Source organism: Heterodontus francisci, chromosome 3 (assembly GCF_036365525.1).
Source record: "Heterodontus francisci isolate sHetFra1 chromosome 3, sHetFra1.hap1, whole genome shotgun sequence".
NCBI lineage: Eukaryota > Metazoa > Chordata > Chondrichthyes > Heterodontiformes > Heterodontidae > Heterodontus > Heterodontus francisci.
Window position 1 is genome coordinate 97,304,052 of NC_090373.1, and position 23,947 is coordinate 97,327,998.

General features: G+C 42.9%; 1 protein-coding gene across 2 annotated transcripts in view; it reads left to right on the plus strand.

Annotated features, from left to right (window-relative positions):
- Positions 1–23,947, plus strand: part of tnfrsf21 (tumor necrosis factor receptor superfamily, member 21) — a 96,487-nt gene that overhangs the window by 29,358 nt on the left and 43,182 nt on the right. The window lies entirely within an intron of this gene.

Below are 23,947 nucleotides of genomic sequence, written 5' to 3' on the forward strand. Positions count from 1 at the left end.
GCCTTATCATCTTCCTCATCTGCTCTTGACTGACCGATATTATCCATACTGACTGTTAATCACTTGATCAGCTTTTAATTACAATTTGCAGTTCTCTGTCATGAAAAGTGAATGATATCAGTATCCTAAGCACCTTAGATAATGGTGGCAAAAGGTGAATGTGAAATACTGTATCCATAGGCTCCATAGTTCATGTTAATTAAAACAAAAAATTGTATTACTCGATAGTGAATTCAAGGCTGGATCATAACTTGGGACTGTAGGAACAGAATAAACTATTCAGCCCTTTGAGTTTTTTCTGCCATTCAGTTAGATCATGGCTGACCTGTATTTTAACTCCATCTCCTGCTTTGATTCTATAACATTTAATACCCTTGTGTAATGACAATCATTCAGTTTTGAAATTTTTGGCGTGACCATTCCAGATTTCCACTACCCTTTGTCTGACAAAATGCTTCCTGTCATCACTCCTGAACAGCACAACTCTAATTTTAAGGTTATGTCCCTCTCTTTTGGGTTCTCCGCCCCCCCCCCCCCCCCCCCCCAGTCAGAGGAAATCATTTCTTTCTCTTTTTTGATCAACTATTTTGATCATAAACACCTCAATTCGATCACCCATAATCATCTACATTGAAGAAAATACAAGCCTTGTCTATGCAACCTGTCGTCTGAATTCAACCCTTTCAACTTCGGTGCCATTCTGGTGAATCTGCGATGCATCACCTCCAAGGTCAGTGTCTCCTTCATGAGATGCAGTGCCCAGAGCTGAATGCAGCACCCATGACGGGGTCTAACCAGAGCTCTATTCAGCTGTAACATAACTTCCCCACCTTTGTATTCCAGCCCTCCTGAGATAAAGGCCAACATTCCATTAGGTTTTAATTTTTTTTTGGACCTGTCCACGAGCTTTTAGTAATTACTGTAGCTGGGGCCCTTAAATCTCTTGGCTTATCCACAGTTTCTAGATTCTTCCCATTTAGAAAATACTCTGATCCATCTTTTATGTCCAAAGTGAATGACCTCACACTTTGCTACATTGAACAACATCTGCCATAGTTTCGTCAACATACTTAATCGATCAGTGTCCCTTTACAACGTTCTGCTTCCTATGTGTTGTCAGCAATCTTGGATATACAGCTCTCCATTCTTTGATCCAAGTCATTTATAGATGTGGTGAAAAATTGTTACCCCAGTACAGATCCCAAGGGGACACCACTAGTCACGTACTGCCAATTTGAACACAAACCAATCATCGCTACTCTGTCTCCTGCATCCTAACAATTACCGACCCAGGCCAACAGGTTGCCTCCAATTCCATGTGCTCTCATGTTAGCAAATGACACCGTATATGGATTGTCTTCAGGAAGTCCATATAAAACGTCCACAGACATTCCCTTATCTACCATGTTTGTTACCATCTCAACTAATTCAGCTAGGTTCATTAGACATGCTTGCCTTTTACAAATTCATGCTGGCTTTCTCTGATCAGCTGATATTTGTCTAAGGGCTCAGTCAGCTGTTGTAAATTACTCAAAATTTCTGTATCAATTTATTTTAAACCTCGAAAAAGTTTCTGCCTCCCTTGCGAGTGCGTTTTTGAAACTTCCTTTCATACATCAGATTTTTTTGACTAACGCCTTGCAGCTCGAGGCCACAGAGGAAGTCCTGAACGCACAACGAAAGAAGAGGTATCTTGGAACTGTGATATTTTTTGTTAACCACGATGGTTTCCTGGTGTCAGCTGCATCAGTTTGTTGCTCGTTTTGTTCAGAGTACATTTTGTTTACTTTTAGTTGTGCAGGTGATGTTGTACATGTGACCTATTGCTCAGGTCGCATCCCTCTCATTTAAAACTGATTGAGATCAGCAGCCAGAAAACTCTTATTGTCTTGACATTCTGGAAGGAGACTATTTGCTTTTCTGTCCTGTTGGTCTACTCAAGACCCCCCTCACACTCAATCGTTGGCAGGATTCAGGGGAAAGTTACTGTGAAATGCTTCAATGGGGAGCTGTGCTCTGATTCGCCAGGAAATTGAAGTGGGGAGTCAAGAATACTTTTGACCATCTCCCACCCCTCATTTGCATTATTTTGCTATTTCTGTGGCCAATTCCTTGCCTTTCACACCCCTACCCCACCTCACCAGTTGGGGCAACATGGAAGGGGAGAACCAGTGAATGGATCGCTACCTTTTTTCTCTGACCTTTTTTTGCCCATGGAAATGCCATTTTCCTGGGTGCTAAGGAAAATTGGCTGTAGTTAGTCTAGCTATTTCACATTAAAGGGCAAATTTTTTTCATTATTGGACAAAAGAAAACGAAAAGCAAAATACAAAAAAAATCTTACATTTCCTCATATAGGAGATTTAGCGATGCAAAACTATTGATTAGGTTAATTCAACAAGAATTTATATATTATAAGCTTTTGTTCTCTACAGACATCATGCAGAACTTTCACCTGCCCCCTTCTCAATGCAATATTTCTAGCTCTTCTGGCATCTTCACTAGCTGGTGAAATATGTCAGTCTTGCATATAAACATCTCACAATGTTCTTGCTGAGCAAGTTGCACTTTATATATAAAAAAAAAATCCCACTATGGATACAAATGTTCCTATCCAAGCTACTTCATTTGAGTATGTTTAGTCTTGCTACTTATAGATTTCAAGTTTTCACTTGCTTGCATGTCGTAGAATTTACACTGCATCTAAGGGGTGTGCCTTGATCTTTTAGGTATTAAACTCCTATTCAATTAAACATTACAACAGCTTGTATTCATATAGTCCCTTTAGCATAACAAAATGCTTCACAGGAGCATTAAAAAACAAAATGACGCCAAGCCACATAAGGAGATAGTGGGTTTGATGACAAAAAGCTTGGTCAAAGAGGTAGCTTTTAAGGAGCGTCTTAAATGAGGAAAGTGAGGTAGAGAAGCGGAAAGGTGTAGGGAGGGTATTCCAGAGCTTAGGGCCGAGGTAACTGAAGGCGCAGCCACCAATAGTGGAGCAATTAAAATCAAGGATGCTCAACAGGCCAGAATTATAAGTGCGCAGGTATCTCGGAGGGTTGTGGGGCTGGAGGAAATTACAATGATAGTGAGGGGCGAGGCCATGGAGGGGTTTGAAAACTAAGTTAAGAATTTTAAAATCAAGACCTTGCTTGACCGAGAGCCAATATAGATCCGTGAGCACAGGGGTCATAGGAGAACGGAACTTGTTGCAAGTTAAGACACAGGCAGCAGAGTTTTGGATGACTTCAAGTTTACAGAGGTATAAAGCTGAATGCCATTGCTGATGTTGATTAGCTAGATAGCTGAGAATTGCACTTATACTGTTAATTTATCATGGTTGGTTTACATTTAACCCCCTGACCAACTTTGCAATAGATTACATAACCTATCGTCAGAATTAACAGCCCAGTGTGATTGTATTCATTCTGCAGTGCCAGCAAAGTAGCTGGGATAAGAGTCAGGCATTCAGAAAGTTGTCTTTAAACCTCCCTCTTAAAGTAGTTATGGGTAGCAGAAATGGAGAACATTTTGTTTGAGTTTTGATAATGTTCTTCCATCAGAGGGTAGGGCTGCTACCATTTTACTTAGTTACTGCGATCATGATGCAGGTTAGTAAAAATTTAACTTGGTTTTTAAAGGGAATCTTTGGCGAAACAAATCCTAGTTTTTGGTTATTTTTAATCTGATTACCTAGCTTTCTGAAGGAAAGTAGAAGAATAGTGTGAGGAAGCTGTCAGCACCTTTTTGTTTTTATCACTTTATGCAGTAAACTTGATCTTGCTGAAAATGTTCTGAAGTAGTTTGAGAGTTGAGACTTCCATATAAGGTAAAGAAGCCATTTGAGCTGCAACAGTCAAAGTGAAACATGAACTCAATTCAAAAATTCAACTGAGACAAAAGCACTCAGTGAAATTAAAAATAAACTGGGCTACTCTGTTAATGAGTAAAATGACAAAAGATCAGTGGGAGGGAGGTGTTCAAAAAAGAATGTGATACAAAACCAGTTTATGGTGCAAAAGCTGTAATTGCCCCAAAGGCAGCCATGGTTGATGGAGGTAAAAGAAAATATATACCTACATAAAATAAAAGAAAAAGCTTACAAAATTGCAAAAGAAAAGCACAGATCCTGGAGAATGGGAAGGATACAGAGAACAAAAAAGTGTTACAAAACAGGCAGTAGGAGCTGCAGGAAGGGAGTGTGGAAAGAAACTTGTCTAAGATATCGAGATCAACACAAAAAGGTTTCCAATTACATTAGGAAAATGTGTGGTCAGGAGTAATGTGGGCCCCTTAAAAACTGATGAACTATATTGTCAATGAAAATAAGGAAAGAGCGGACATGATTAATTACTGGGTGGTATTTACAGTAGAGGAAGAGGCCAGCATGCTGGAAATCCCAAGGGAACTAATATTGAATCAGGGACGGGGACTCACCAAAATTAGCATGAGTATAATAACAATAATGAAGAAAATAATGGCACTGAAGAATGAGAAATCCCCAGGACCAGATGGCTTCTATCCCAGGGTTAAAGAATTAAGTGCGAACATTGTAGATGCCCTAATTATGATCTTCCAGAGTTCTCTCATTACAGGACTAGTTCCTTTAGATTGGAAAATTGCACATGTCATGCTGCTACACAAGAAAGGTGAGAGGAAAACCAGGGAATTTTAGACCAGATGGCCTCACATCTGTTAGGAAGTCTCGAAAGAAGAGAGTGAGTGAACACAATGAAAATTTCCAGCTGATCAGAGACAACCAGCATGGATTTGTAATGGGTAGGTCGTAACTGATGAACTGGATTGAATTTTTTTGAAGAGTTTACTAGATTGATACCTGGAATGAGCAGGCTGTCTTGTGAGGAAAGGTTGGACAGACTGGGCTTGTTTTGACTGGTGTTTAGAAGAATGAGGGGAGACTTGATTGAAGTATGCAAGATCCTGAACAGTCTTGACATAGTGGATGTGGAAAGGATGTTTCTTCTTGTGGGTGAGTCTAGAACTAGGGGACACTGTGAAAATTAGGGGTCGCCCTTTTAGGACAGACTAGGAAAAATATTTTTTCTGAGGGTTGTGCGACTTTGGAATTCTCTGCCTCAGAAGGTGGTGGAGGCGGGGTCATTAAATATTTTTAAGGCAGAGGTAGATAGATTCTGGTTAGGCAAGGGAATCAAAGATTATTGGGGTAGATGGGAGCCTGGAATTCGAGACAAATACATCAGCCATGATCTCATTAAATGGCAGAGCAGCTTCAATGGGCTGATTGGCCTACTTTTCTTAATTCGTATGGTCGTAAGAGATAATTTAAAGCAGTGGACAGGGGATACTTTTTATATGGATTTCCAGAAGGCATTTGATAAAAATCCCTTATAAAAGGCGGTTAGCTGAAATTGAAATGCATGGTATCGAAGGTAAATTATTGACACATGATTAGGAAATCAGCTGAGGTGAAGAATACAGTAGGAATAATGGGCAGGTACTCTTATTAGTAGGATGTGACGTGTTGTGTCCCGCAGGATCTCTCTTTGAGCCTCAACTATTCACAGTATTTATTAATGACGACTTAAATGATGGAAGAGAAAGCCACATATCCAAATTTACTGAGGACACAAAGATAGGTGGCATTGTAAGCAGTGTAGATTGAAGCATAAAATTACAAAGAGTTATTGATAGATTAAGTGAATGGGTAAAACTCTGGCAAATGGATTTCAATGCAGACAGATGTGATTCCATCCACTTTGGACTGAAAACAGATAGAACAGGGTACTTTCTAAATGACAAAAAGCTAGAAACAGTGGAGGTGCAAAGAGATTTGGGGTGCCGATTACATAGATCATTAAACTGTCATTAACAGGAAAAGAAAATAATCAAAAAGGCTAATGCTGGCCTTTATAACTAGAGGACTAGAATACAAGCAGGTAAAAGTCATGCTTCAGCTGTACAAAGCCCTGGTTAGACCACACCTAGAGGACTATGAATAGTTCTGGGAACTAAACCTTGGGAAGAATATATTGGTCTTGGACAGAGTGCAGCATGGATTTGCCAGAATCATAGGAAGATAGGAACAGGAGTAGGCCATTCAGCCCTTCGAGCCTGTCCCGCCATTCAACGAGATCATGGCTGATCCGTGGCCTAACTCCATATACCTGCCTTTGGCCCATATCCCTTAATATCTTTGCTTAACAAAAATCTATCTACCTCAGATTTAAAATTAACAACTGTTCTAGCTTCAACTGCTGTTTGTGGGAGCAAGTTCCAAACCTCTACCGCCCTTTGTGTGCAGAAGTGCTTCCTAACATCTCTCCTGAAGCATCTGGTGCTAAATTTCAGACTATGCCACCTAGTTTTCGAATCTCCAACCAGTGGAAATAGTTTATCTTTATCTAGCCTGTCTTTTCCTGTTAATATCTTGAATACTTCAATCTGATCACCCCTTAACCATCTAAATTCTAGTGAAAACAGGCCTAATTTGTGTAATCTCTCCTCGTAACAACCCCTGTGGTCCAGGTATCATTCTTGTAAACCTACGTTGCACTCCCTCCAAGGCTAATATATCCTTCCTAAGGTGTGGCGCCCAGAACTGCTCACAGTACTCCAAGTGGGGTCTAACCAGGGTTTTGTACAGGTGCAGCATAACCTCTGTGTCTTTATACTCCAATCTTCTGGATATAAAGGCTAGCATTCTATTAGCCTTTTTGATTATTTTCTGCACTTGGTCGTGGCATTTTAAAGATCTGTGCACCTGAACCCACAAGTCTCTTTGGACATCCACTGTACTTAACCTCTTCCCATTTAGAAAGTACCCTACTCTATCCTTTTTTTAGTCCAAAATGGATAACCTCACACTTGCCCGCATTGAAATCCATCTGCCACAGTTTTGCCCACTCACCCAGTGTGTCAATATCTCTTTGCAATTTTATGCTATCATCTAGACTGTCTACAATGCTGCCTAACTTTGTATCATCAGCAAATTTGGATATATGACTTCTATGCCATCATCCAAGTCGTTAATGAATAATGTGAATAATTGAGGCCCCAACACAGATCCCTGCGGGACACCACTAGTTACATCCTGCCAATCGGAGTACTTACCCATTATCCCCACTTTCTGTCGCCTACCACTCAACCAACTTCCTAACCATGTCATTAATTTGCCCTCAACTCCATGGGCTTCTACCTTAGTTAACAGTCTCTTATGTGGGACTTTATCAAATGCTTTCTGGAAGTCCATATAAATAACATCCATAGATACTCCCCTGTCCACTACCTTTGTCACCTCTTCAAAAAATTCAATGAGATTTGTCAGGCATGACCATCCCGTCATGAATCCATGCTGGCTGTCCCTGATTAACTGAAATTTTTCGAGGTGTTCAGTCACCCTATCCTTGATTATAGACTCCAGCAACTTGCCCACTGCAGATGTCAGGCTAACTGGTCTGTAATTTCCTTGGTTCCCCCTTTCACCCTTCTTAAAAAGTGGAGTGACATGTGCAACTTTCCAATCCAGAGGGACCACTCCTGAATCTAGGGAACGCTGAAAGACTATAGTTAGGGCATCTACAATGTGCTCCCCTACTTCCTTCAACACCCTCTGATGAAAACCGTCAGGTCCTGGGGATATCTCACTCTTTAGTTCCATTAATTTCCTTGTTACTGATGATTTACTTACGTTAATTGTATTAAGTCCCTGTCCCCTATCGGCTGTTAATTTTTTCAGGACTTTCGTCAAGTTATCCTCCTTTTCAACTGTAAATACTGAGGCAAAGTAATTGTTCAACATGTCTGCCATTTCCCCATTATCAATGACAATATCTCCAGTTTCAGCTTTTAGTGGGCCTACATTGCTCTTGACCACCTGTTTACCCTTTATGTAACTATAAAATTTCTTATTGATTTTGATGTCCCTTGCAAGTTTCCTTTCATAATCTCTTTTAGTAGCTCTTATAAGCTGCTTGGTGACCCTTTACTGGTCTTTGTGTTGATCCCATTCGGCTGGATCTGTGCTGCATTTTGCATTTTTGTAAGCCATTTCTTTTTATTTTATGCTATCCCTAATCTCTTTAATTGTCCATGGCTGTTTTTTCTGTGAAGTGGAGCTTTTTCCTCTCGGGGGTTTATACTCGCTCTGTATTTGATTAAATGTTTCTTTAAATATTCTCCCCTGTTCTTCAGTCGTTTAACCCATTAACAAATCTACCCAGTTTACCGTGGACAGTCTCTGTCTCATCCCGGTAAAGTCAGCCTTACCCAAGTCTAAAATTCTAGTAGCTGATTTGTGCTTTTCACTTTCAAACGCTACCTTGAATTCGATCATGTGATCACTATTTGATCAATGTTCACACACAGTTAGGCTACTAATTAAATTTGGCTCATTACTCATAACTAAATCTAATATTGCTTGTCCCCTTGTGACATCTAAGACATATTGCTGTAGGAAACTATCCTGGACACATTCCAGAAATTCACTAACTTTCTGACAGGTGCTAGTCTGCCTCTCCCAATCTATGTCTAAGTTAAAATCCCCCATTAATACTACTCTGCCTTTGTTACACACTTGCCTAATTTGTGCATTTATACAATCTAACACCTCAGAACTGTTACCAGGGGGTCTATACACAACACCTATTAGTTTTAGATCCTTTTCTGTTCCTCAATTCCACCCATAAGGTCTCCACTGGATGCTTTCCCCTCATTATATCCTCCCTCACCAATGAGGTGATATTATTTCTAATCAGTAAGGCTACTTCACCCCCTCTGCCATTTTCCCTGTCCCTCCTGTAAACTTTATAACCAGGTATATTTAGTTCCCAGTCCCGACCATCCTGCAGCCATGTCTCCCAATGGCCACCACATCATAATTTTCCATTTGAATTTGCACCTGCAGTTCATCTAGTTTATTTCTTACACTCTGTACATTTGTATATAGAACTCTTATTTGGGCTATACCCCTTAACCTGTCCCTCAGCACTGATGCTTTATTCGCCTGTTTATTATTTCTCTCTTCTGGTTTAACCAGTAATCTTCCTGCAGTTTGGTAACCATCAACCTCACCACTAACCTGCACTCCTACCTTCTCCTTTAACTTCCTGTTTTTCCGTGTAACTGAACCTTTTTGGCCCCCCCAACTATTTAGTTTAAAGCCTTATTTACAGCCCTAGTTACACGATTCACCAGGACTCTGGTCCCAGCATGATTCAAGTGGAGCCTGTCTCATCGGAACAGCTCCCTCCTTCCCCAGTACTGGTGCCAATGTCCCACGAATTCGAACCCATTTCTCCCACACCAATCTTTGAGCCACGCATTTACCTCTTTAGTCTTATTGATCCTTTGTCAATTTGCTCGTGACTCAGGTAGTAATCCGGAGATTATTAACTTTTTGGTTCTGCTTTTTAATGTAGCCTCTAGCTGCTCATATTCCCTCAGCAGAACCTCTAACCTCGTTCTACCTGTATCGTTGGTACCAACATGGACCACGACAACTGGATCTTTCCCCTCCCACTCCTTTTCTGTTAAATCACAGAGAGATCAAACAAACTAGCATTGTGTTCCCTGGAATTTAGAAGGTTGAGGAGTGATTTTGGGTCAGTCATTACGGTGCAGAAGGAGACCATTTGGCCCAACAAGTCTATGCCGGCTCACTGTGGAGCAATCCAGTCAGTCCCATTTCCCTGCTCTATCTCCAGAGCCCTACAAGTTAATTTCGCTCAAGTGCCCATTCGATTTCCTCATAGACAATGGGTTTCAGGTCATTACCACTTGCTGCGTTTTTTAAAATAAATTCTTCCTCACATCCCCCTGCATGTCTATTTAATTGGAACTTTCAAGAGATTGAGAGGAACAGAGGGGGTAGATTGAGAGTAACTATTTCTGCTGATTGGGAAGTCTAGAACTAGGGGGCATAGACTAAAAATTAGAGCTGGACATTTCAGGAATGAAACTCTGAAACATTTCTTCACGTAAAAGGTGGTAAAAGTTTGGAACGCTCATCCACAAATGAAAATTGATGCCAGATCAATTTTGTTTTAAATCTGAGATTGATAGATTTTTGTTATCAAAAGATGTTAAGGGATATGGGGCAAAGACGGGTACGTGGATTTAGTTCAGTCATCTCATTAAATGATGGGAACAGGCCCGAAGGGCTAAATGGCCTTCTGTTGTTCCTATGGATTTTTTTGCTCGCAGTGCATCAACCGCTGTTTCACAAGTACTGTTTGCTTCGTGATGCTGGTGATGTCCTTATGCAGGCACATTCTTTGGGATTACTCTGCTCTGTGACTGCACATGCACTGCTGATGTTGAATCAGCAGCAAGGATTTTTTTTTTTAAGTATTTGAACTGTTCTAGCCCTGTCTGGTGCTTTAATCTTTTGGTTTTAATAATTTAGTTGTCAATTGTACCAAACCAGTACAGTGGAAAATATATTCATCAATGTAATTTTATTATTTCTTAGAGTTTTTTTTCTCCTTGTCTCCTGCAGCTCTCCGATACGGGCCTAGATTTCTATTCACATTCAAACTTTTAATGATTAGTGATGTTGAGCTATTTTTCAGGTACTTGCCCAAAGTCTGCACCTTTCTGACTCCAGATCAGACCAGGAATGATACCTGGGACCTTTCTAGAACAATCTTGGGAAGTGCATTTACCAACCTGATATTTTTTCTACAAGTGTTAGAGCTCTTTATCCAAGAATATGATGGGACCAGTCAGATGGACTATGTTTTATTTCCTGTCCTGCACTTTCCTATGTTTGTTTCCAGTTATTGGTCTGGAAAGAGCAAATCCAGGACCAGTTTAAGCTTAGACGTGTAATTCTGATCCATAGTGCTGCTGAAGTTGGAGCCCCTCGAGTGGAGCGTGTAGCGTCTCTGGCCATTTCTGGTATGGCTTCTGTGGCACCTCATTCTATGAAGGGTGCTCCGTGGGTGTGACGTGTGTGCCAGAAGCCTCCCAACAGGCCATATGATGTCAAACAGCTGTACCGGCTGATTTGATGCACAATTTACACACTTGGACCACACGGTGGTCCATTCAGTGTACTTGCTTGTCAGTTACCAAAGATCATTGATAAATCTGCAAGAGGGATCCACCATTAGGATGATTTAAAAGGTCGAACACCCAACAGGCAGGCAAGGTGACTTTAGAAAACTTCCACCAAGGCAAAGTCCCTGGAAGTATTGTGAAGTGTATTTGGAGGTTTTATATTGAGTTCCTGGATTTGCCGAAATCTTGCTCCATCCTTACAGGAGGGCAGAAAGATTTGGTGATCAGTCCACAGCCTCCATCAAGTACAGGGGCTGCAATGGCAGTGCATCAGGGTCTACAGGATGACAGGGAGATGAAGCGGGGGCTGCAGAGAGGGCAAACTCTGCACCATGCCCTTCTCCAGCTCCTTGACAGTGACAGAAGGTTGCCTGGCAGGCCAGGCATTGCACCCAGCATCTCTATGTGCATCCCCATCAGCATTCTCCTATACACCGTCCCATTGAGGTCCTCATCTGAGACCCCTGTTTCAGAACTCATTTATGACCTCGTCCGCAGGGAGCAGGCATATGAGCTACCTTAGCCACCACCACCACCCCCCCCCCACCCCAAACCCGGTCTGGCTGCAGTCCATTCATGCCCTGTGACTCACCACGTACAGATCCCAAGTCCCTACCAGCCTCTAAACTATGTGCACTGTCAATATCTGAGCTGGTGGCTGCAAGTCTCGGATCAAGTGACAGTGCTTCTTCAGTGCTGTGGTATTATGCTCTCTCTTCCTACAGCTGTGCTATGTCTGAGCAGGCGGCAGTTCTTGGGTGTCTGAAAGCAGAAAATCTGAAAGGAAGGGGTGAAATGTAAGAGGCCCATGGTCACACCAGCAGCAGCTTGTTCATCATGCCACGTAATAGGATAAGAGTGAGCTGGGAGTTGAGGGGAATAAGACAGGCACATGCCATAATCCAAAATGTTCTCAGTGATGCTGGATGCCGTAGGCTCCGTCACAGCCGGCCCTATGCTGATAACTCTTTCCTCCGTTGGGCTTGGGCGATGCGGGTTCCCTTGTACCCTGCTAGTTCAGCTCTGCTCCCTTCTATTGTACATGACCTGTTCCTGCAAGAGTGAGGGAAGAATGTTAGTAATTGATTGCGTGGTGCTGTATTTGCCTGTGACACCTGAATAGCTCGAGGTATGTGGAGGCAGGCAGCAAGAGGTGATTGTGAGGCTGAAATCATTGGAATGCATGTGAGGATGATGTGGAGCATATGGATGATAGGCGTGAGTCCCAAAGCCATGGTGTGCTGTTGGGTGAGAGGCTGGTGGAGCAGTTTGTATGAGATGGCATGTGAATTTGCATTCACTGGCCTTGACTACCTGCATGAAGTCATTAAACCTCTTGTGGTACTGCTGCCAGTACTCAGGGCCAGACCTTCCAGTCATTCCCTTCTGAGGGTAGTCCTTGAGGGCCTCCTGGCTTTTCCCCCCACCACCCCCCCCCCCCCCCCCCCCCCGGAAACATGCCCCCTCTCCTCCTGTCCACCTCCACCACTAAGGGCTCCAGCATTTCTCTGCAATTTTGTTCCATTTTCCTTGTTTAGAATTGCAACAATAGTGTTAAGCAGCCGCCTCTAATTCAATACAACTTCCCTTTAAGAGCGACAGACTGCTTTTCAGAAGAGCATGCTGTCTGCAAATGCTACTTGCCTCTTTGCTGAGCACTCAGGCAACCAGTAGTGCAGGCCCCATTTGGACCAATACCACAATCTGGTAAATGAGGAGGCAACACCAAGTTTGCATGCTGCCTGCCTTATGGCAACTGCTGTTGGCAGGTTGTGAACTGTGACCCCTACACCTAAAAATGGGCCATAACCCATTCATTTAGCCCATGATGCCAACCTTTGCACATTACCAAGATTCAGTCACCTAAGATTATCCGAGGTAATGCAAACAGAAAATGCTGGAAATACTCAGCAGGTGTGGCCGCATCTTTGGAGAGAGAACAAGTGTTAACATTTCAGGTTGATTACCTTTGATCGGAAAATTCTGACAAAGTATCACCAATCTGAAACATTAACTCTTATTCTCTCCGCAGATCCTGTCAGACTTGCTGAGTATTTCAGCATTTTCTGTTTTTATTTTGGATTTCCAGCATCCGGAATCTTTTGCTTTTACATGAGCACTGTTTGCAGAGTATTAAATAAATAATTGCCCTTGTCAAATCGTTGGTTCCAAAATGTTACTTCAAAAGTGTTTCTTTTACACTTCGATTTATTTTTGAACTGCTTGGTGCAGGGGCAGTTTTCTGACTTAATATTTTATGAATTCAGACATAATCCAAAGCAGCATATCAATGCTCTGCAAACAAGTTTAGGAATTAGCAAGGATAAAGCAAGCTTCTAACATATTGAAGTCAGAACTGCCATCACATTCCACAGAATTGCATGAAGTTATGTTATTAGTTTAGCTGAGCAAGGTTTCATTTGGTTCGATCTGGACGCAATCTTTCAGTTGTCTGCAAGTGTAGGTAACTGGTGTTATCTGGGAATTAACTGTCTTACCATAGTACCCATTCATTCTTCAGATTGAGGTTGTAAAGCAATTGCTGATGGAGGAACTAATAAATGCACACAAGACACTCTACTGTAGAGGCGACCAGAACATCTGATGCCTCCAAAATGCCCCTCATAGATGCTTGTCTTACACACACATTTGCCATTAAGTAAAAGTTAAGTGACTGATTCTATTAACTTCATTTCACAGGATGAGTCGTAGCACTGGATTTTGTTCTCCCGACATTGAGCTCCATGGCGGTGTGGGGGGGGTGGGGAGGAGGGTGCGGAAGTTCGGAGCGGCAGCGGCCTGCCATGGAACCAGATGCCTGGATTGCCAGGCCCGATCTTCCTGGCAGCGGGGAAGCTCTGTGGCAGGCTCTCTGCTGCTCGACGACAGGACCTTATTTACATATTTGAATTACCTGCTTGCGTTAATTAAAATCGTAGCTGTAGCAATCTTACCTGCAGTTCTAGATCTTCAGCATGACTGGCGGCACTCATGCGCCTTCGCTTTCCCGTGTGGGGAAAGCTTGCACCATTGAGGTGGGGAAAGCGGGGGGAGTTTTGCATTTGTAGTGTAGTGGGGGGAATGGGGTGAACTCTGCATTTTTAGTGCAGTTGAGGGGAGGGGCAATGGGGGTTTTTGTGTGGGGAAGGGGTGAACTCTGCACTGAATGCAGTTGGGGAAGGGATCAACTTTGCATTGGTAATGTAGTTGGGGGGAGGGCAGATATATTTTTTGTGTAGTTGGGGGAGCTGGGCGGGGCCAACTCTGCAGTTTCTTTGTAGGGCTGGCAGCTCTCTAAACATGGCACCAGTGTCTGCGCAGAAACAGTTGATGCTATTTACAGCGTCTCCGAGGCTGTCCCCACCACGTGATTGGACGGGGGGGTGGCGGTCGTGGGCGCAGTGGATGGTCGGCTGCCCTCCGTATGATGATGAGCCGCCAGGCTCAAGATTACAGTGGCGTGACGGCGTGCGGCCCGTGAATACCAGTTGCCATTTTTTTACTGGACTACAAAATCCAGCGCAGAGTGTCATTTACGGCACAGAAGGAGGCTATTCAGCCCTTCGAATCTATGACAGCTCTCCACAGAGCGATGCAGTCAATCCCACTCCCTGGCTTGATCCCCAGAGCCAAACAAGTCTATATCTTTCAGGTGGCTATCCAACTTCCTATTGAAGTTATTGATTGTCTCCGCTTCCAACACCCATGTGGGCAGTGAGTTCCAAGTCGTTGCCACCTGCTACGTAAAAAGAAAAAAGTGCTTCCTCATATTCCCACTGCATCTTTTGCCCAAAGCTTTCAATGTGTGTAACATATTCCTTATGCCATTTGTTAATGGGGACTGTTGTTCCTTGTCCAACTTATTGAAGTCTGTCATAATCTAGTACACTTCTATTAAATCTCCCCACAATCTCCTTTTGTTCTAATGAGAACAACCCCAGCTTTTCCAACCTAACTTTGTAATTAAAATTCCCCCATCCCTATTCAGGTAGCCTTAACATTTAGAAACAAGATTTAAAAAAAACAACAAATGCTGGAAATGTGCAATAGGAGTCAGTGAAGGTATAATTGGCTGATGCTTGTTTCCACATGAAACATTCACTTGTCCCTTTTTTTTCCAATAGTGAGGAGCCTATTGTTTATACAAACACTTGCATTTTCTTTGTTTCATCTCTGCCAGGATCTCTCTTCGTGTTAAAAGCTAAATACTACAGATGCTGGAAATCTGAAATAAAAACAAGAAATGCTGGAAATACTCAGCAGGTCTGGCAGCATCTGTGGAGAGAGAAGCAGATTTAACGTGTCAGGTCAGTGACCCTTCATCAGAACGTTCTGATGAAAGGTCACTGACCTGAAACGTTAACTCTGTTTCTCTCCACAGATGCTGCCAGACCTGCTGAGTAGTTTCAACAATTTTTTTAAAATATCTCTCCGAGTTGTTCATTTGTTAACAGCAGGAAGTGAAATAACTTAATGCATTAGCTGGAGTAGACCAGTGATGGTTACAAATAAACCACTACTGTGGATTTCAATTGAATTTACACTGATTGTAATAGAGGGTTCCTTAGTTTGCCCATGCAAAGAAATCCTTCTGAATAAGTAGAAAAATGGTCGTAACAGCTGTTAAAATCTCAATAGACCACAGGAAAAGTATGTGGGTTTATGCAGCATGTAGTGGCTTAATTACTGCACAATGTTTGTAGGTAATTGAGATGCGCAATTAACTGCGACTCCAGCTGCCTTTTATATGGCATAACTTTGTTAAAATTGCCTTAAGATTCATGATATCTGACATGTTTTAATTTGGCTTTTGTATTTTTGACTCTTCAAAATAAACATGTATTTGCGAACACTAATCCATCAAATTATTAGAATAAGCTTATTAATTTTTGCTCTTCTCATGAAGCTTCAGAAGTTTTGTTACAGTATCTTTTTCCAAGCCTTTTTTTAGTTTGAGATACAGCACTGAAACAGGCCCTTCGGCCCACCGAGTCTGTGCCGACCATCAACCACCCATTTATACTAATCCTACACTAATCCCATATTCCTACCACATCCCCACCTGTCCCTATATTTCCCTACCACCTACCTCTACTAGGGGCAATTTGTAATGGCCAATTAACCTATCCACCTGCAAGCCTGTGTATTCATCTAGGGTATTAAATGGCAGGCAGTCATAAAGGCGGGGCTAAAGTGTGGCGAGTCGAAGAGACTTAGCAGTTGGCAGGAAAAAAGACAAAAGCGCAAGGGGAGAGACAACTGTGTAACAGCCCCGACAAACCCATTTTTCTGCAGCACCTGTGGAAGAGCCTGTCACTCTAGAATTGGCCTTTATAGCCACTCCAGGCGCTGCTCCACACACCACTGACCACCTCCAGGGGCTTACCCATTGTCTCTCGAGATAAGGAGGCCAAAGAAAAAAAAATTAAATGGATCTCTGGATATTGATAACCCTTTCTGCCGGGTATCAGTGTTGGGACCCTTGCTTTTTCTGATATATATTAATAACCTTGACCTTGGTGTACAGGGCACAATTTCGAAGTTTGCAGATGATACGAAACTTGGAAGCATTGTGAACTGTGAGGAGGATAGTGTAGAGCTTCAAAAGGACATAGACGAGTTGGTGGAATGGGCGGACAGACAGATGGCAGATGAAGTTGAATGCGTAGAAAGGTGAAGTGATGCATTTTGGTGGGAAGAACTTGGAGAGACAATAAAAAATAGAGTACAATTTTAAAGGGGGTGCAGAAGCAGAGGGACTTGGGTGTACATGTGCATAAGTCATTTGAGGGTGGCAGGACAAGTTGAGATTGTGGTTAATAAAGCTTACAGTATCCTGGACTTCATTAAAAGGGGCATAGAGTGCAAAGGCAAGGAAGTTATGTTGAACTTGTATAAGACACTAGGTTGGGCTCAGCTGGAGTATTGCTTCCAGTACTGGGCGCTGCACTTCGGGAAGGATGTGAAGGCGTTCAAGAAGGTGCATAAGAGATTCGCGAGAATGATTCCAGGGATGAGGAACTTTAGTTATGAAGATAAGTTGGAGAAGTTGGGGCTGTTTTCCTGGGAGAAGAGAGGCTGAGAGGAGATTTGATGGAGGTATTCAAAATCATGAGGGGTCCGGACAGAATAGATGGAGCGAAACGGTTCCCACTTGTGAAAGGTTCGAGAACGAGAGGGCACACATTTAAAGTAATTGGTAAAAGAAGCAAAAGTAGCATGTGGAAAAACTCTTTCACATAGCAAGTAGTTAAAGGTCTGGAATGCACTGCTTGAGAGTGTGGTGGAGGCAGGGTTAATTGAGGCATTCAAAAGGGAATTACAGTTCTATGAAAAGGAAGAATATGCAGAGTTATGGGGAGAAGGTGGGGGTGTGGCACTAGGTGAAATGCTCATTAGGAGAGCCAGTGCAGATACGATGGGCCGAATTATGTGATTCCAGAGAAATGTGACAGTAAAAGCAGTACCAAGTCATTTAGATGGAAAGGAGATGTGACTAAAATTGAAACCAAAATGTTTTCAGTTGGTGAGGAGCTCCAGTCCTGGGATGTACCACGTAAATAGTTTTCTTGTATAGCATGGCAACAAGAGCATTATGCAACCAGGCGGCCTTGATGCTTGAACAACAGATGCTGCCTTCTGAAACCCAAAGAAGCCAGAGTTTCTGCTTGCCATCTCATAAAATTTGTAGCAGCTGTTGTGATTGGATGGCTTGGGGGGGGAAAAGCTGACTGACTGCTTAATTGGACAATGTATCTCTGTCTCTCAGCGGCAGCTGTGTGTATCTAGCTGCAGGTCAGTAGTGCGTGTAAATGTATGAGAATATTAAGTACGAAGATGGTAAACATTTTAAAAATCGAAGTTAATATCTTTTTGTCTGGATTTAAATAGTTAATTGTACACAGTAGTCCCTGATGCATGTTTTGTGAAATATCGGATCCTGGGTCTAGCACACATATATGATATGAAAAATCTCATTTAACTGTGCGCCACTTTTGGCACTACACAGAGATGAGATTGTCTGACTAATAAAGTCTTAAAACTGAGAATTATACATTAAAAAGTATCCAGGAACTTGGACCCGGGTTCCTGAAATTGGGTTTTCGGACCTCAACTTGTTCACGAGAACCACTTTGTGCTCCCTCAACTTAATTCGGACAAACGGTTACCATCCAACTTCCCTTCTTGGCTCCCATGTTAGCAGGTGGTGTTGACAGTTCCCTCGCCTCAGCTGCTGTTCCCTCACCATCAAATCTGCCATCGTCCTGCTCCACCTCAAAAAAAAAACCTTGACCCCCCTCTGTCCTTGCAAATTCCCTCTTATTTCCCTTTTCTCTCCGAAGTCCTTGAAAGTGCTGTCACTTCCTGAATCCATGCCCATCTTTTCCTCACCTCCATGTTTAAGCCCCTCTAATCAGTTTTCTGCCCCAACACAGCATTGCAACATCCCTTATCAAAGTGACATATGGCATCCAATGTGAATGTGACAGTGGTAAACTACCCCTCCTCATCCTTCTCGGTTTATCTGAAGTCTTTGACATGGTTCACTGCACCATCCTGCTTCAAAACTTCTGTTCTGCTTTCCAGCTGGGTGCGACTGTGCTCGCCTGGTTCCATTCCTGTCCATGTAGTCTTAGCCAGAGAATCAGCTGCAGTGGCTCCTCTTCCTGCTGCAACACCATTACCTCTGGAGTGCCCAAGGATCTATCCCCTCCCTCCTCCCTGTCCCATTTCGTACCCACATGCGGCCCCTCAGTGACATTTATCCAACAACAAAACATCAGGAGTAATGACACCTGGCACTCCTCGCCAACACCTCTCCTGACCCCATTTTTCTTCGTCTTCGTCGTCTTCGGCCTCCTTGTCTCGAGAGACAATGGGTAAGCGCCTGGAGGTGGTCAGTGGTTTGTGAAGCAGCGCTTGCAGTGGCTATAAAGGCCAATTCTAACGTGACAGACTCTTCCACAGGTGCTGCAGATAAAATTGGTTGTCAGGGCTGTTACACAGTTGGCTCTCCCCTTGTGCTTCTGTGTTTTCCTGCGAATTGTTAAGTCTCTTTGACTCGCCACACTTTAGCCCTGCCTTTATGGCTGCCTGCCAGCTCTGATGATCACTGGCAACTGAGTCCCACGACTTGTGATCATTGTTACAGGACTTCATGTCGCGTTTGCAGTCGTCTTTAAAGCGGAGACATGGACGGCCTGTGGGTCTGATACCAGTGACGAGCTCGCTGTACAATGTGTCCTTGGGGATCCTGCCGTCTTCCATGCGGCTCACACGGCCATGCCATCTCAAGCGCCGCTGGCTCTGTAGGGTGTATATGCTGGGGATGTTGGCCGCCTCGAGGACTTCCACGTTGGAGATACAGTCCTGCCACCTGATGCCAAGGATTCTCCGGAGGCAGTGAAAATGGAATGAATTGAGACGTCACTCTAGGCTGACATACGTTGTCCAGGCCATGTTGCCATAGAGCAAAGGTACTGAGGACACAGGCTTGATACACTCGGACTTTTGTGTTCCGTGTCAGTGCGCCATTTTCCCACACTCTCTTGGCCAGTCTGGACATAGCAGTGGACGCCTTTCCCATGCGCTTGTTGATTTCTGCATCTAGAGACAGGTTACTGGTGATAGTTGAGCCTAGGTAGGTGAACTCTTGAACCACTTCCAGAGTGTGGTCGCTGATATTGATGGATGGAGCATTTCTGACGTCCTGTCCCATGATGTTCGTTTTCTTGAGGCTGATGGTAAGGCCAAATTTGTTGCAGGCAGCAGCAATCTTGTCGATGAGTCTCTGCAGACACTCTTCTGTGTGGGATGGTAATGCAGCATCGTCAGCAAAGAGAAATTCCCTGATGAGGATTTTCTGTACTTTGGTCTTCGCTCTTAGACGGGCAAGGTTGAACAACCTGCCACCTGATCTTGTGTGGAGGAAAATTCCTTCTTCTGAAGACTTCAGCACATGTGCATTTACTGGCTGTGATTTATTACACTACTCGTCCGCCATCCAATACTGAAAGACCAAAGCCATTGTCTTGGTTCTCTGCTGCAAATGCTGTTCTCTAGCCATTGACTCCTTTCCTGTCACTGGCCACTGTCTGAGACTGAACCTGATTGTTGGCAACATTGACACCCTAGTAAACCCCAAGATGAGCTTTCAATTGCATATTTGCTCCATTACCAAAACCACCTACGTACTCCTCGTAACTTCACCCGTCTTTGCCCTGTCTCAGCTCATCTGCTGCTGAAACCTGCCTTTGTTAACTACTAGGCTTAACTATTCCAGTGGTCTCTTGACCAATTCTTAACTTAAAGCCTCCATAAACTTCAGCTTTCCAGATTTCTGCTGTTCATATCCTAACTCCCATGCACCCATGTGCTCGTTGACCTATATAAGCTCCTGCTCTGGCAATACCTTTTATTCCCACAATTTTTGTCTTTGTTTTCACATCCCTCTATGGTCTCAAACTCTAGCCTTCTCCAGCTCTACAACCCTTAGAGATCACAGCGTACCTTCAACTCTGCTCTCTTGTGCATCCCGATTTTTAATTGTTTCACTATTTGCAGCAGTGCCTTCAGCTGCCTGGGCTGTAAGCTCTAGAATGCTCTCACTCTCTCACTGCGCCCAACCCCAGATGCTCCTATAAAATCGTTTTGCTATGTTAAAGGTGCTATCTAAATGCAAATTGTAGCTGTTTATAAATGATGTCATTTCCTTTTTTAGAAAATAATTAGATGTACTTTTTCTTGGATCCAGAGTACTTCATGCTGAATTATTTAAGCCTATATTGTGACATATTTGGTAATACAGCACCATTAATTTATTTTATGGGGTAAAGCATGACAGAAATTCTTTAAAATGGCTGGAAAATAATGTGGATCTCAAAGATCCCTAAAAATAAATTTAAAATTTTTTTTTTAAGTAAAAGTTCAATAGCTCTGCTGAAGAAGAAACTGGTCACTAACCTACCATGTCCTTTCACTTTGTGACTAATGAATCTAATGGAAATTCAGTAAGAGTGTTGGGAACACTTCTCAGCATGAATCATTCTTCATTGTAATCATCTTCATCTGTTCCTTCTCAGCTGTAAATATGCTATGCTATATAAACAACTTGCATTTATTTTTTGCCTTTAACTTGGAAAAACATGCCAACACACTTCACTGAGGCATAATCAGAAATAGATGTATGCCGAGCCAAATAGTGATTTGAGGAGGTGAGTTTGAAAGAATTTGGAGGAAAGGAGCTGGAAAAGCAGATGGATTTAAGGAATTCCAGGATATGAGGCCTAGGTGGCAAACACAAGCTTGTCAATAGTGGGGCACAGTTAAATTAGATTTTTCACATTACGTATGTGTGCAAGATCTAGGAACAAATGGTGGAATGGATTTGTGACGAAAAGCAGTACCATCTGCAGGCTGTTCACCGTCTGTTTAAATGGTTTGAATGTTGGGACTGTTTTGTAATATTTCCAAATTTGCTGATGACACAAAACTAGGTGGGAATGCAAGTTGTGAAGAGGATGCAAGGAGGCTTCAAGGGGATTTAGACAGGCTAAGTGAATGGGTAAGAACATGGTAGATGGAATATAATGTGAATAAGTGTGAAATTATCCACTTTGGCAGAAAAAACAGACAGTTTTTTAGATGGTGAGAGGTTGGGAAGTGTCAGTGTCGGTGTCCAACGGGACCTGGGTGTGCTTGTTCATGAGTCACTAAAAGTTAACATGCAGACGCAACAATCAGTAATAAGGCAAAAGGTAGTCTGGCCTTCGCTGCAAGGGGATTTGAGTACAGGAGTAAAGATGTCTTCCTGCAATTGTGTAGAGCCTTGGTGAGACCGCACCTGGAGTATTGTGTACAGTTTTGGTCTCCTTATCTAAGGAAGGATGTACTTGCCATAGAGGGAGTACAACAGAAGTTCACCAGACTAATCCCTGGGTTGGAGAGATTGAGGAAACTGGGCCTGTATTCTCTAGTGTTTCGAAGAATGAGACGTGATCTCATTGAAACTTACAAAATTCTTACAAGGTGTGGCAGTGTGGATGTAGATAAGATGTTTCCCCTGGCTGATGAGTCGAGAAGCAGGGGACATAATCTCAGAATAAGACTGAGATGAAGAGACATTTCAGAGGATGGTGAATCTTAGGAATTTTCTATCATTGAGCATGTTCAAGACAGAAATCGATAGATTTCTTGTGACTAATGACATCACGGGATATGGGGATAGGGCAGGAAAGTGGCATTGAGGTAGATGATCAGCCATGATCTAACTGCATGCCCTAGCAGGCTCAACCGGCTGAATGGCCTACTACTTTTCCTATATTCCTACTGTCTCAATACCTAAGAAGCAAGTTGATCTCAAGGCAGCATGTTACTTTTCCAAAGCCCCTCGGTTCAGAATGCAGATTAGTCAGTTGTTGATGAGTCTAATGCATAGCAGTGGACTTGGATATTTAGAACCATTAGTACCACATCACAAGCTGTCCTGACTGTGTCCTACCACCATATTGAAAGCAAATCTTCATTTTATGACTGATGAGGGAACTGAGTCTTGGCATTATAGCCTGGTGTGAGACCATATACTTGTACGTCCAGGATTTGGTGCCTACCATGATTACATTGGAGAGAAGCAAGCTCTGAACCTCCAACTAATGGAACTACTGTTTATTGAAGTATTTTGCAGAGGATGACAGCAATAAACATGCACTTTTGTGATGAGTGCTGCTGCTTACCATTCTGTTCACGCAGATTTCTTAGTCTCTCTGCCTATGAGAGCTCAAATTCACACTTGGCAGTTGTTTTATTTACCAATAATCATTGTGGTGGAGGTGGAGAATGCAGAGGGGTAATTTAGTTCTCTTCGGACTGCAATAATTCCAAGATAGTACGCATGGCATTGGAAAAATTCAAGAGTCGCCCTTTGTGGCAGCTTGAGTAATCTGGTCAGTCAGGTTGACATACGAATTAGGAGCAGAAGTAGGCCACATGACCCATCGAGCCTGCTCTGCCATTCAATAAGTTCATGGCTGAACTGATTACTCCGCATTTCCACCTACCCCCGAAAACCTTCCACCCCTTGCTTATCAAGAATCTATCTACCTCTGCCTTAAAAATATTCAAAGACTCTGCTTCCACTGCCTTTTGAGGAAGAGAATTCCCAAGACTCATGACCCTCTGAGAAAAAATTTCTCATCTGTCTTAAATGGGCGACCCCTTATTTTTAAACCGTGACCCCGAGTTTGAGATTCTCCCGCAAGGGGAAACATCCTTTCCACATCCATCCTGTCAAGACACATTAGGATTTTGTATGTTTCAATCAAGTCACCTCTTGCTCTTCTAAGTTCCAGCAGATGCAAGCCTAGCCTGTCCAATCTTTCCTTGTAAGACAGTCTGCTCATTCCAGGTATTAGTCGAGTAAACCTTCTCCACCGAGGCACTGATGATGTTTCATTGCTCAGCCTGGTTCTTTAATAGGACTGGGGATGGTAGACTTGTCAATGCAATTGGAATTCATCTCACTTTGCTCGATGTAATCCTGTAAGTAGTCTTGTCATAACTATGCATTAGACTCATCAACAACTGACGAATCTACATTCTGAACCAAGGGACTTTGGAAAAGTGCAGTAAACAGCATGGTTTTAGCTCGTTAAATTTCACTCGTACCCATGCCTAAACTTCTGGGGCTTGCCTTTTGCCAACCTGCATTTAAGCTTTCTAAACTATATATTTATCACGCACGCACCTTCATATATATGTAGCAAGGTGGATACACAATTGGCTCAGTGGATGGGAACAAAGGTTAATTGTTGACGGGTGTTTTTGCGACTGGAAGGCTGTTTCCAGTGGTGTTCCGCAGGGCTCAGTACTGGGTTCCCTGCTTTTTATAGTATATATTAATGATTTG